The following is a 13,641-nucleotide window of genomic DNA, read 5'->3' on the forward strand; positions in this document are numbered from 1 at the left end:
AATCACAAAACCTTTTAAAATAGTTAAATCCTCAAGTGAACTTTACCAATTGGTGTTGCGTCAGTCCAGATAATGTATTGAAGGTGTGAGTTCCCCTGTGTGAGACTGTCTGTGGCACAATGGTTAAACTGATTTACAGAATCTTACATGGAGTCATGCAGTTTTTGAGCAAAGTAAGACATAATTCTGCAAGTACGAATTCACCCAACAAATTTGTGCGTGCGTGTGTGTGTGTGTATGGGGGGGGGGGGGGGGAGGAATGTATATTTGCAGATACATTCTATGTGCATATTTTTAAGGAAAAATCTGCAGGCAGTCAATACATGTAATAGTTTGTAAATTCGACTTTGGAAACAGAACCAGTCTGACTCAAGATTGGGATACAGGCAGACTCTGACCTCACACCTTTAATGCATTGTCTGAGCTGAGATGTGAGCTTTTGCTATAAAACCTTGTTATCTCGAGAAGGTGACAACAAGAAGTTCTGGGGTTTACATTGTAATGATATCTGCAACCTATTTGAAAAGGTGGAAGACTTAACAATCCAGGTTTGTTCAATATACCATTTCAGTGGCAGGACACTGGAATGTTTTGCTCTAAATTGTGTCTTAGGATCTTATCTTCCACAACCACCTGATGAAGAGGCAGCACTCCAAAAGTTACTGCTTCCAAAGAAGCCTGTTGGACTACAACCTGGAGTTGTGTGATTCTAGAATCTGGTTTCTAGTATCTGCAGTCCTTGTTTTTACCGAGTTGATTTTAACCTTACAGTGAATCCTCTTGCAAAGATGCCTGCCTTGAAGAAGTTTTCCTCCTCTCTCTACAAGAATCTCAAAGAATCCCTCTCCCACTGCAACTCCCAGGTCATTTCCTCTGCCCTGAAGCTCTTCAACCATGTCCTGAAACAGACTCGCTACCACAGCCACATTTGCTTCCTCAGTGCCTGCCTCCGTAAGCAACTCATCCTACACGGATTCCGGACCACCTTTAAACCAGCAGAGTTCAGATCCGAACAGGCCACTCCACCCTCCTGTCTGACCTATCACCTTCATTCCCACCCCCCTTCACCTATTGTACTCTATGCTACTTTCTCCTCACCCTCACCCTCACCCTCACCCTCCTCTCATTTATCTCTCCACCCTGCAGGCTCTATTCCTGATGAAGGGCTTTTGCCCGAAACGTTGATTTTCCTGCTCCTCGGATGCTGCCTGAACTGCTGTGCTTTTCCAGCACCACTCTAATCTAAAGTGGATTGGCCATGTTAAATTACCCATAGTGCCCAGGGATGTGCAGGTTGTGGTGGATTGGCTATGCTAAATTACCCATAGTGCTGTGAGAAACGAACCCCACTTAATCAATAATTTTCAGTCCGAGTCAAAGAGTTCTGAAGCAGCACATTTATTCGAACATCTTGCAAGATGGGTGGCTGTATGAAGAGAGACACACCCGACAGTAAAATAAAGAGTTTTTTATACTTTTCTGAGGGGTCTCTCGACATCCCTACACTGAGCAATAAACCTATCATAAGTGTCTATTTCATTCTATCCCTTTATTTGGTTATTACTTGCGCCCGTTATTCCTTTATTTGGTAATTCCCTGCACCCAAGCCTGAGCCTATCATACTTATTAATTACCTCGCTTGTTTTTCTTTAAATCTGCCTTATTTGGCTGTCCTTGTTCGTTACAGCCTTCCAGTTATTTTGTCCAGTTCCTCTTATCTTATCTAACCGTCTGACTTCTGAGATCATCCTTTACTATCTTGATAGTCCAAAACGCGGACCTACAAACTATGAACTTATTGCGAAATGCCCCTGCTGCCCTTTTTTTGTGGTCAGCAACAAGTAATTTCTTAGCTTAAAACTATTTCTTAAAAGACCCTTTATATTCTTTAAAATCAACATACAACTGACAACCTGAAATTTATCTCTCTCAATCCCCTCCCCCTCTCACTCTCACTCTCACTCTAATTTATCTCACCACCCTACTGGCAATCTGCCTCTATTCCTGATGAAGGACTTTTGTGCGAAACGTCGATTTTCCTGCTCCTCAGATGCTGCCTGAACTGCTGTGCTTTTCCAGTACCACTTTAATCTAAAAGTGGATTGGCTATGTTATATTACCCATAATGCCCAGGGATGTGCAGGTTAGGATGGATTGGCCATGCTAAATTACCCATAGTGCCCAGGGATGTGCAGGGTAGGGTGGATTGGTCATGCTAAATTACCCATAGTGCCCAGGGATGTGCAGGTTAGGGTGGATTGGCCATGCTAAATTACCTATAGTGCCCAGGGATGTGCAGGTTAGGGTGGATTGGTCATGCTAAATTACCCATAGTGCCCAGGGATATGCAGGTTAGAGTGGATTGGCCATGCTAAATTACCCATAGTGCCCAGGGATGTGCAGGTTAGGGTGGATTGGTTATGCTAAATTACCCATAGTGCCCAGGGATGTGCAGGTTAGGGTGGATTGGCCATGCTAAATTACCTATAGTGCCCAGGGATGTGCAGGTTAGGGTGGATTGGCAATGCTAAATTACCCATAGTGCCCAGGGATATGCAGGTTAGAGTGGATTGGCCATGCTAAATTACCCATAGTGCCCAGGGATGTGCAGGTTAGAGTGGATTGGCCATGCTAAATTATCCATAGTGCCCAGGGATGTGCATGTTAGGGTGGATTGGTCATGCTAAATTATCCATAGTGCCCAGGGATGTGCAGGTTAGGGTGGATTGGCCGTGCTAAATTACCCATAGTGCTCTGGGATATGCAGGTTAGGGTGGATTGGCCACGCCAAATTCTGCAGGTAAGGTGCATGATTCAGGGTTAAATGTAGGGGATTCGGTGTGGGTGGGTGACCTTTGGGAGGTTCGGTGAGGCCGAGTGGCCTGCTTCCACACTGTGGGAATTCTCTGAAGGAAGGGGTTTTTTTGGAAAGTGTTTTCTCGTTCTCGTCTGCTGCAGGCGTAGCCCCGATGTGGGTCATGCCCGGCCCCCTAAACCGTCACTTTTCCTCGACCCGCCCCTAGTTCCTTTGTGACGTCACAACGCGGAAGTAGCTCTGTCAGTTTCAAAGTGAATGTCCCGCCCTCTGGGCAACTCTTCATCCTGGGAGGGAGACAGAGATGGGAGGAGGGGAAATTGGTCACTTGTAGCAACTGGAGTGAATGCAGGGAGGGAGCAGCCTCCGCAAACTCAGGTATGTGTCTTAGTTACTCGGGTGAGGAGGGACGGAAGGATAGAGATTGGGAAGGGGGAATGGGAAGGGCTGGATATCTTTTCTGTTTTGATGTTTAAAATGCATCCGATTCCCACCAGTAACTGCAACAGGTGCAAGTACAGCACATGCAATATTCCTCATTGCAGCTTTAAGCCGGTTTTGCATCCTCTGTTCTTCCTCCACTTTGGCTCCAGCACATTCAGCTTCTTTCCCTCAGTCACATTCCTCCCCCCCCCCCCTCCCCCCCCGCCCTGATGTTCCAAGCTGACCCTCAAAAGATCGGTTTGTCCCTCCATTCTTTCCCGGTGGCGCCCATTACTCTTGTCTATTTCTTGCCTTATCCGGCCTTGTGCGTGAACAAAGTGTTTGGCGTATATCCTCTTTCACTGCCAGCTGCTTCCTTGTTTGCGAAAGCAACGTTTCCTCCCATTTTTCGCCGACACTGAGCCTTCTGACCTCCTTGATTGTGTTTTTTTTGTTTTTGCAGAAGCAGGAAACAGATGCTTATAACCGTTTGTACGAGCATATCTAGCTTAACCCTACACCCCCTCCCCTCAAAGCACCTTATCTGTTTGTCTGTAACATCCACCATTGTTTGCAGGCACATTTCATGTATGCACACTTTAGCTAATACAAAAGCAATTATGTATTTCCTTCACATAGTTTTCATTCTTGTTAACTCCACTCTTGGCTGAAACAATTATACACTGGCGTTAGTTCATTTACCTTGCAGAAGCAATTATGGTTGCAGAAGTAACACTGCTTTACCTATATCCCACAGGGGTGACCCTACAACCTTGTATAAAATAATGTGGGGCATGGCGAGGGTAAATAGACAAGATCTTTGATCTGGGATTGCTCATAGGTTTAGGGTGAGATTTAAAAGAAACCTAAGGGGCAACTCCTATATACAGAGGGTGGTGTGTGTAAAGAATGAGCTGCCAGAGGAAGTGGTGGCTGCTGGTACAATTACAACCTTTAAAAGGTATCTGGATGGGTATATGTTGGGAAGCATTTAGAGGGATATGGGCCAAGTGCTGGCAAATGGGACTAGATTGATTTAGGATATCTGGTCAGCATGGACTGAAGGGATTGTTTCTGTGCTGTACATCTGTGATTCTGGCTTGCCACAAATGTTTGTCACGCCTGTATGTTCAGTTTCTCCCTGGTGTTGGTGTTAACGCCTTGGTGTCTTATTTTGCTCCCCACATTCTGGAGACATTAACCGTTTCCTATCTGGTTGTTCTGATCTGGACTGCTGTCCAGATCTTCAGATTTCTGGGATTGGTCAATAAACACACCTGGAAATGACTCTTTGTCAATCACACAAGCAATAGTTTATTCTTTGATTCGTCTGGGTCTGTAGATTCTGATCAGCCCAGAAGGATTAGATTAGATTCCCAACAGTGTGGAAACAGGCCCTTCGGCCCAACCAGTCCACACTGATCCTCTGAAGAGTAGCTCACCCAGACACACCTCCCTATAACTAATGCACCTAACATTATGGGCAGTTTAGCATGGCCAATTCACCAAACTGTACATCTTTGGATTGTGGGAGGAAACCAGAGCACCTGGAGGAAACCCATGCAGACATGGGGAGAATGTGCAAACTCCACAAGCCAGCCCCCCGAGGCTGGAATCGAACCTGGGACCCTGGTGCAGTGAGGCAGCAGTGCTAACCACTGGGCTACCGATGAGTACTCCTAGAGTGCCAGAAGAATCTGCCGACTTTTGCAGAGTTTGGATAGAACTTATGTACATTGTTTAGAGTCAGACATTGAGCATGATCACATAGTAACAACCAATCAGATCCTGCAAGGTCCTCATGCAGTTTTGACTTAGCCGAGGGCGGCACGGCAGCTCAATGGTTAGCACTGCTGCCTCACAGCATCAGGGTCCCAGGTTCGATTCCAGCCTTGGGTGACCGTCTGTGTGGAGTTTGCACATTCTCCCTGTGTCTGCGTGGGTTTCCTCCGGGTGCTCCGGTTTCCTCCCAGAGTCACAAAGATGTGCAGGTCAGGTGGATTGGCCATGCTAAATTGCCCATTGTGTTAGGTACATTAGTCAGAGGGAAAATGGTTCTGGCTGGGTTACTCTTCGGAGGGTCAGTGTGGACTGGTTGGGCCGAAGGGCCTATTTCCAAACTGTAGGGAATATAATCTAATCTATCATAATTTCTTGTAGACAACTTGTTCTTGGAATCGTATTTGTCCTGTCTGGTGGTTAGGATTAAACCGTTACTTCTGCGATTGATGATTAGGTTCACATTTGCAGTTTTTTTCACTGGATTTATATCAGTCTGTGGTTTCTTGTTTGTTCTGAGTCGTGAGTATCTGCCTGACTCAGTCCCACCGAGTTAGCCAAGCAGAAGCCATTTTGTCCTACCTCCCATGTTAAAGTGGAGATTTGAGGTGGCCCAGGGAATCCTTTTGAGAATTCAGACCTGTAAAGCCTCTCTCTTGGTTTGTCCTGGAGATCATACTCTTTGGAAGCCTGGAATAAAAACCTCTCATCATAAAGTCCCAAAATGCAATTCAATTCAATCCATAGTAGATAAGCACTAAGAGTTAATTCTCTACGGGATTCAACAGCCTCAGCAATAAAATGGTCTCTCTCTCTCTCGTGTCCTTTTGAACTCTCAAGACAGCAAAGATTTATTTTGTGAATGCCCTGCTTGCAAGGGGTAGTAAGAATGCATTATAATGGACAAGATCCAACCATTAATTACAAAGTTATGGATAGTACCGAGTCTTGTTTCAGGGTCAGATTCAAAGACTATCATTCATTTCACAAGGGAACGGCTGTGAATGTTATCACTTGGTGTCCTGTTCACACAGATTCACTGATGCTGAGGCAAATGTTCTTAATTGCCTTACAGCATCCTGTTATCACTTGGTGAGCCCAGGTGTCCCTATCTTTAAGTTCTCTCCTCTTTCTGAACCTTCCTGCCTGTTTATTTTCTAGTGCAGTAAATGTATTCAATAATTCAGCATTACATTTTAGTCTGAATGTTTAAAGACAAGTTTTAAGGCTATAGACTTTATCACCCAGATGCCCACACCCTCATTCCTCCCTCTGATTGCACCGCGATCACTGAAAGAGAAGGCTAGTCCAAACGAATGCCCTTCAAGGTGGTTCAACGATCAACATCCTGCAGAGCGGCACCTCATCTGGTCATATTTATCATCGCCATCGACACGTGTGGATGAGCCATCGGATCACAAAAGGAACAAGTTCTGGGGCAAATCTATATCACTAAGGGACCTCATAAGCCTAGCAATTAAACACCTAATAATACCAATACCGACAAACAGACATAGCTAAATTGATAAGCCAATTGTACAATGAGCCCGATCTGCAGTTTCCCCAACTGGTCCCTTCAGTCATTCTGTATCTCTTCTTGTATCTTAGTTAATATTGCCAGTGAGATTGGGAATGCCCATAGTGCATTTATCTTGGACAATGGTGCAGACCTCACCCTCCCGGTCAAGTATATAGTCTAAGGCATACCGATTCTGCACAGAGTAAAGACACAGGTCTGAGAATCCCGGTTTACTCTGTTCCAGAGCCTCTTTAGTCTTATTTCCTTGAATGGTCAGGCCGCAAAAGAGGGAATTGCGGTTCTGTTGACTTGTCACCCCTGCTGACCCTTCCAACCTCAGGCGACTCTGGATTCCCCAGCCTATCGGGTGTCCTGTATTGTCACCCAGTCCCTTGGGATCCTTCCAATTGGAGCAAGGTTGGCTGAGAGCGACCGCTGCATCCTCCTCAGATGGAAGTTCCATCGACTTGTCCACTGGCCAGGACAAGGTACTGTTGTGGGAACAAGGGCTCCGATACTGACCGTATGAGGGTTATCTTTGCCATCCAGGATGAGGAAATTGGTAGCTTTACCTTAGCTGAAGAAATAATAGTCTGGTTTGGTGTATATTAGGGAGAGTTTGCCAAAATAGGTTCCTGAAATGTTACAGCAGGGGGTCTGCACAGGTCTACAGGAGTAAAGGGTCGAGGTTTTGCAAGAGGAGTCGCTTGAGCGCTGTAAAAAAAAATGGGCCAAGTGACTCAAGCACTTGCACTGTATGGGAGACAATGGTCCTCAGAATGCTGTTCCCATTGGGCTCTCCCTTAGCTCTATTGTACATGATCTTGGTGACAGTATCAGATTCTGAAAAGAGAAAAGGCCTTTCAATGCGCAAGGGAAGGGTTCCTTTCCAGGTCCATGTGCCGCATAAGGCCTGCTGTACCCCAGCCAGTGTTACACCAGCTGTTTGTATACACAGACCCGAGGTATTGGAAAGTGATATTTCTCTTCGCAGGGTCGGCAGTAGGAAGTCTGACGAATAGAATGGAATCGGGGACTGGGGACGGGGCAAGTAAGTCATCTCCCAATAGAGAGGAGTAACATACTACTGCCTCTGGGGTGAAGAGCGTTCTGTGGGCCTGTATAAATAAGTTGTTTGTGGATTGAGGAGTTTCCCCTATCAGGCTTCTCTTTTCTCGAGTCGGCCCGTCTTGCAAAAAGGGATGGTGTACCTCGGCGTCCTTAAAATATTTACCATAATAATGGGGTTGATCATTTTTTATCCTCACTAGGCTTGCGTCTGCAGGTAAAATCAAAAAAACATGGTAACGACATGGTAACTCCCACTGATTTCTACTGTCCAGATGGACCATCTGGTCTTTCTGTTCAAGTATCTGTAATAAGATTAACATTAGAACAACAGCAAGATTCAAAAACCCAACTGGACAGGGTCCACTCCTTTTGTTGAGATTCCAGGATTCTCTCCACCTCTTCCCCCCCTTTTGATTGGTGTGGTCAATCAATTTACAATGGTGCAGGTGGACCCAAGCTGAGCGCTCAGCGACTGTGACCGCCGTAGGGGTGGGAAGTAAAACCTGGAAGGGGCCATCCCAATGAGGTTGGAGACCTTTGCCAGTCCAGTTCTTGACGAGCACCAACGAACCAGGCTCTACCCGTGACGAGGCTGAAAGGGAGGGTACATCGCTGTAGGCCTCACGCTCCTGGGAGTGAAAGGCACGCATAACACTAGTTAGAGCAAGAACATAACCAATCATTGCTCTGGTCATGTGGTGGAAGTGGACTGAGAAGGGAGCCGAATCGTTCCAAGGGGTACGGAGGCGGTGACCAGAGAGACACTCAGCTGGAGACAGTCGCGTCTTGCCCGCAGACATGGATTGCATCTGGAATAAGGCCACAGGGATTAGCATAACCGGGAGGGGCCAGACTCTGCCATTAATTTGGCAAGTTTAGTCATGAGTCTGGTTAAAACATTCAACAAGGCCGGCCGCCTGAGGATGATAAGCTCCATGCAGTTGCCGACAAATACAAAGCTGGGAACAGAGTTCTCCGTTAATATTACCTACAAAGTGTGGTCCATTGTCCGAGCTAATGTACGCAGGTATACTGAAGCGGGGAATTATTTTCTTAAACAAAATCTACACCACATTCTCAGCAGTAGCGTTAGGAGGAGGGTAGGCTTCAATCCACTTCGAAAAGACATCAACAATAAGCAAAACATATATTTCTAGCAACTCAACTCATTTCTCCAACTCAATGAAGTCCAGTTGAAGTGTCTCCAAGGGACCCTCCAGCAAGAGCGTTCTCGTAGAGATACTTGAGGTGGGGGATCGCCTACCCACTAACCTGTTTGATCACGTACAACATCCTGATCGGGAAAGCCACTGACTGATATCGATGCGATCTGGAATGATCTGAGATTATCCTGATGTCATCTGGTGCACTAGACCAGATGCTTTCAATGTGGAGTCGCTTGAGCGATGGCATGAGCTGCCAGAGGAAGTGGTGGGTGCAGGTACGATGACAAGTTAATAGGCTTCTGGATGGGCATCTGAATATGAAGGGTTCAGATGGGTCGAGGACAAGTGATGGTAAACTGGAGTCATAGAGACGTACAGCACAGAAACAGACCCTTCGGTCCAACTCGTCCTTGCTGACAAGATAGCCAATCCAATTTAGTCCCAGTTGCCAGCACCCGGCCCATATAGGGGCCAAGTGATGGCAAACGTGACTAGATTAATTTAGGATATCTGGGCAGGTTGGGCCAAAGGGTCTGTTTCCGTGCTGTGTGACTCTAATTGTATTCAGTGAAAGCAGAAGTGTGGTTGTGAAGGCTGGACTTTCATAGCATGTTTTGCTCTGACTGGGAGCAGAAGAGTTTGACTGAAGTGTGTCGGTGTTAATGCCTTGATGTCTCATTTTACTCCCACCTTCCCGGGGTCATTAACCATTTTGTGTCTGGTCCTTCCTCAAGAAGCTGCATTGCAGGTTCACCCTGAATTGACACTTTTTTTTTTGTTTCCCAAAATCAGACCTGCTCACTCTCGGCAGGATCCCAGTGTTGTGAAAGATATTAACTTTCAGGTGGAGGTATCCAAAATTCAGAGAGATGTCAGTCTTGATGTTTTTGCTTTTTCTGCCCCTGTAAGATCCTGAATCAGCACCTTAAGGGGAATTAGTTAGAGCTGAGTGAGAACAGAGGAGGAGAGAGAGTGGGATGGTGCTTTCAATTTTGTGGAACAACAAAAGAATATTCCACAGAAAGTAGAATTGCTTGTTCTGAATTTCTACCCTGCACTGATAGTGATGACTTTTGTAATCTCTTTTTGCAGAGTATTTGAAAATCTGAAGACTGAAGTTTCAAAATTAACGGATGAGGGGCTTATGCCTGAAACATTGACTCTCCTGCTCCTCGGATGCTGCCTGACCTGCTGTGCTTTTCCAACGCCACATTTTTCGACTGAACGTCCAGTGTCTGCAGTCCTCACTTTGATGTCAATGTCTGACAGTCACACAATCCATCGGGACCGCAACAAGTTTTGAATGTGATTTCTGTGAGAGGGATCAACGCTTCTTGGTTCCTGTTTGAGGACGTTTTCAGCATCAGTGGGACTGGACAAGAGACCCCACTGTTGCAGCGCACTGTTTGTGGAGCCTGAAAGGGGATTTCACGGCAGGGAGGAGCTCTACACGTGTTTGTGTGCAGCTGAAGCTGTGGCCATGGAGAAACCTGAGGAATCCCGCCCTGTGGAGAAACCATGGAAGTGTGGTGACTGTGGGAAAGGCTTCCGTGTCCCGTCTGCCCTGGAGACCCATCGGCGCAGTCACACCGGAGAGAGGCCATTCCCCTGCACCGACTACGGGAAGGCCTTCAGACATTCCTCCCACTTGTTGGCCCACCAGCAGAAACACACGGGGGTGAGGCCCTTCAGCTGCCCAGAGTGCGGGAAGGCCTTTACCCAGGCCTCCACCCTGCTGACCCACCAGCGTGTCCACACGGGGGAGAGGCCATTCAACTGCCCAGAGTGCGGGAAGGGCTTTACCCAGGCCTCCACCCTGCTGAGGCACCAGCGTGTCCACACGGGGGAAAGGCCCTTCAGCTGCTCCGACTGCGGGAAGGCCTTCAGCAATTCCTCCAACCTGCTGACCCACCAGCGCGTCCACTTAGGGGAGAGGCCGTTCACCTGCTCTCAGTGCGGGAAGGGCTTCACCTGCTCCTCCACCCTGCTGACCCACCAGCATGTCCACACGGGGGAGAGGCCGTTCACCTGCTCTCAGTGCGGGAAGGGCTTCACTTGCTCCTCCAACCTGCAGAGCCACCAACGGGTCCACACGGGCGAGAGGCCCTTCAGCTGCCCCGAGTGCGGGAAGGCCTTCAGCACTTCCTCCAACCTGCTGATCCACCAGCGTGTCCACACGGGGGAGAGGCCGTTCACCTGCTCTCAGTGCGGGAAGGGCTTCACCTGCTCCTCAAACCTGCAGAGCCACCAACGGGTCCACACGGGCGAGAGGCCCTTCAGCTGCCCCGAGTGTGGGAAGGGCTTCACCTGCTCCTCCATCCTCCAGACCCACCAGCGTGTCCACACGGAGGAGAGGCCGTTCATCTGCTCTCAATGCGGGAAGGGCTTCACTTGCTCCTCCACCCTGCAGAGCCACCAGCATGTCCATACAGGGGAGAGGCCCTTCAGCTGCCCCGAGTGTGGGAAGGGCTTCACCTGCTCCTCCATCCTCCAGACCCACCAGCGGGTCCACACGGGGGAGAGGCCGTTCAGCTGCCCAGAGTGCGGGAAGGCCTTTACCCATGTCTTCTCCCTGATGAGGCACCAGCAGATCCACACAGGGGAGAAGCCCTTCAGCTGCCCAGAGTGCGGGAAGGCCTTTACCCAGGTCTCCACACTGCTGAGGCACCAGCGTGTCCACACGCGGGAGAGGCCCTTCAGCTGCACCGAGTGTGGGAAAGCCTTCAGCACTTCCTCCAACCTGCTGACCCACCAGCATGTCCACACAGGGGAGAGACCGTTCACCTGCCCTCAGTGCGGGAAGGGCTTCACCTTCTCCTCCAACCTCCAGACCCACCAGCGGGTCCACACCGGGGAGAGGCCCTTCAGCTGCCCCGAGTGTGGGAAGGCCTTTACCCAGGCCTCCACCCTGCTGACCCACCAGCGGGTCCACACCGGGGAGAGGCCGTTCACCTGCTCTGTGCGGGAAGGGCTTCACCTACTCCTCCAACCTGCGGAAGCACCAGCGAGTTCACGTGCCATCGCAGGGGGATTGAAGGAGTGACGGCCGAGTGCCATTATCGATTGGACTATCAACCCGGTTCCGGGGACTCCCGAGTTCGAATCCTGCCACGACAGATGGCTGAATTGGTATTCGGTCAGAAATGTGGAGTTCGGAATCTAACGATGAGACCGTTTCAGGGAGGGGGTGGTGCGGGGGAGAAAGCCCCCATCTGATTCACTCTCTCCCTTGTTAGGGAAGGGAACCGCCATTGTGGGAAAGGATTCACTCAGTCGTTCCAGCTGCACCTTTTACCCGGTCTGGCCTACACGTGACCCCAGACCCACAGCAGTCTGGTTGACTCTACACTGCCCCTTCCTGGCAAATGAGCAGGGAGAAACTTACTTGTTGAGAGGGTATGGGTTGAAATTGCTGAGTGAGGCAATACTTCCTCCGGGTTATGGCTTTACCAAGGATCCAATTACAAAGGGACAACTTGGTGCTGGCCAATAGCAAAGACAGTGTGGTGGTGGGGTTGGGGTGGGGGCGGGGTGGTGGGTGAGTAGGAGGGGAAGTGTGGTGTCGGGGGAGGAGGGGAGGTGTGGTGTGTGCACTTTCACCTTGAGCTGTTCAAAAACTACTTTTTCTCTGCCTTTTTGCTGGGGGGATCTCAAGCTGTAACAAAGTTGGGTTGCAATAAAGGTTACCTGAACTTACCACCGGGCTCAGACTCTCATTGAAAGCTTTGAGCTCCAAGAGGTTTTTGTTTTAAAGCTGCTCATTTCTTTCAGCCTCCTGCACTAAGTTTAGAACATAGAACAAAGAACATAGAACAATCCAACACAGAACAGGCCCTTCGGCCCTCGATGTTGCGTCGACCTGCGAACTATTCTCAGCTCGTTCCCCTACACTATCCCAAAATCATCCATGCACTTATGTAAGGATTGTTTAAATCTCCCTAATGTGGCTGAGTTGACGACCTTAGCAGGTAGGGCATTCCCCTCCCTTACCACTCTCCGTGTAAAGAACTTGTCTCTGACATCTGTCTTAAAGCTGTCACCCCTCAATTTGTAGTTATGCCCCCTCGTACACGCTGACGTGATCATCCTCGGAAAAAGTCTTTCTCTGTCTACCCTATCTAATCCTCTGATCATCTTGTATGTCCCTATCAAATCCCCCCCTTAGCCGCCTTCTTTCCAATGAGAAAAGGCCCAAGTCACTCAGCCTTTCCTCATAAAACCTTCCCTCCAGACCAGGCAACATCCTGGTAAATCTCCTCTGCTTTTCCAATGCTTCCACATCCTTTCTGTAATTGGGTGACCAGAACTGTACACAATATTCCAAGGGTGGCCGCATCAGCGTTTTGTATAGTTGCAGCATGATATTGCGGTTCCGGAACTCAATCCCTCTACCAATGAAACCTAACACACCGTATGCCTTCTTCACAGCACTATCCACCTGGGTGGCAACTTTCAGGGATCTACGCACATGGACTCCAAGATCCCTCTGCACATCCACACTACCAAGAATCTTTACATTGACCAAGTACTCTGCCATCCTGTTATTCTTCCCAAAGTGCATCACCTCGCATTTAGCTGCATTGAACTCCATTTGCCACCTCTCAGCCCAATTCTGCAGTTTATCCAAATTTCCCCCTGCAACCTGTAACATTCTTCCAAACTGTCCAGGACTCCACCGACTTTAGTGTCGTCTGCAAATTTACTAATCCGTCCACCTATGCCTGTGTCTAAGTCAGTTATAAAAATTACAAACAGCAGTGGTCCTGAAACTAGTAACCGGACTCCAGACTGAATATTTTCCATCAACCACCACTCGCTGCCTTCTTCCAGTTTCTAATCCAAACTGCTAAATCACCCTCAATTTCATG

The 13,641-nt window shown here is 48.5% G+C and overlaps 1 pseudogene across 1 annotated transcript; it reads left to right on the forward strand.

Moving 5' to 3' along the window:
- The first annotated feature begins 3,063 nt into the window (after positions 1 to 3,063).
- LOC148142880 (uncharacterized) lies at positions 3,064 to 12,470 on the forward strand (annotated as a pseudogene). The gene is made up of 2 exons (XR_015751037.1): positions 3,064 to 3,193; positions 9,866 to 12,470. The product of XR_015751037.1 is annotated as an uncharacterized LOC148142880 (transcript).
- The last annotated feature ends 1,171 nt before the right edge of the window (positions 12,471 to 13,641 follow it).

The sequence above is a fragment of the Chiloscyllium plagiosum genome, unplaced genomic scaffold (genome assembly GCF_037043375.1).
Source record: "Chiloscyllium plagiosum isolate Xiang-an unplaced genomic scaffold, Cpla_swu_hap1 HiC_scaffold_27, whole genome shotgun sequence".
Taxonomy (NCBI): Eukaryota; Metazoa; Chordata; class Chondrichthyes; order Orectolobiformes; family Hemiscylliidae; genus Chiloscyllium; species Chiloscyllium plagiosum.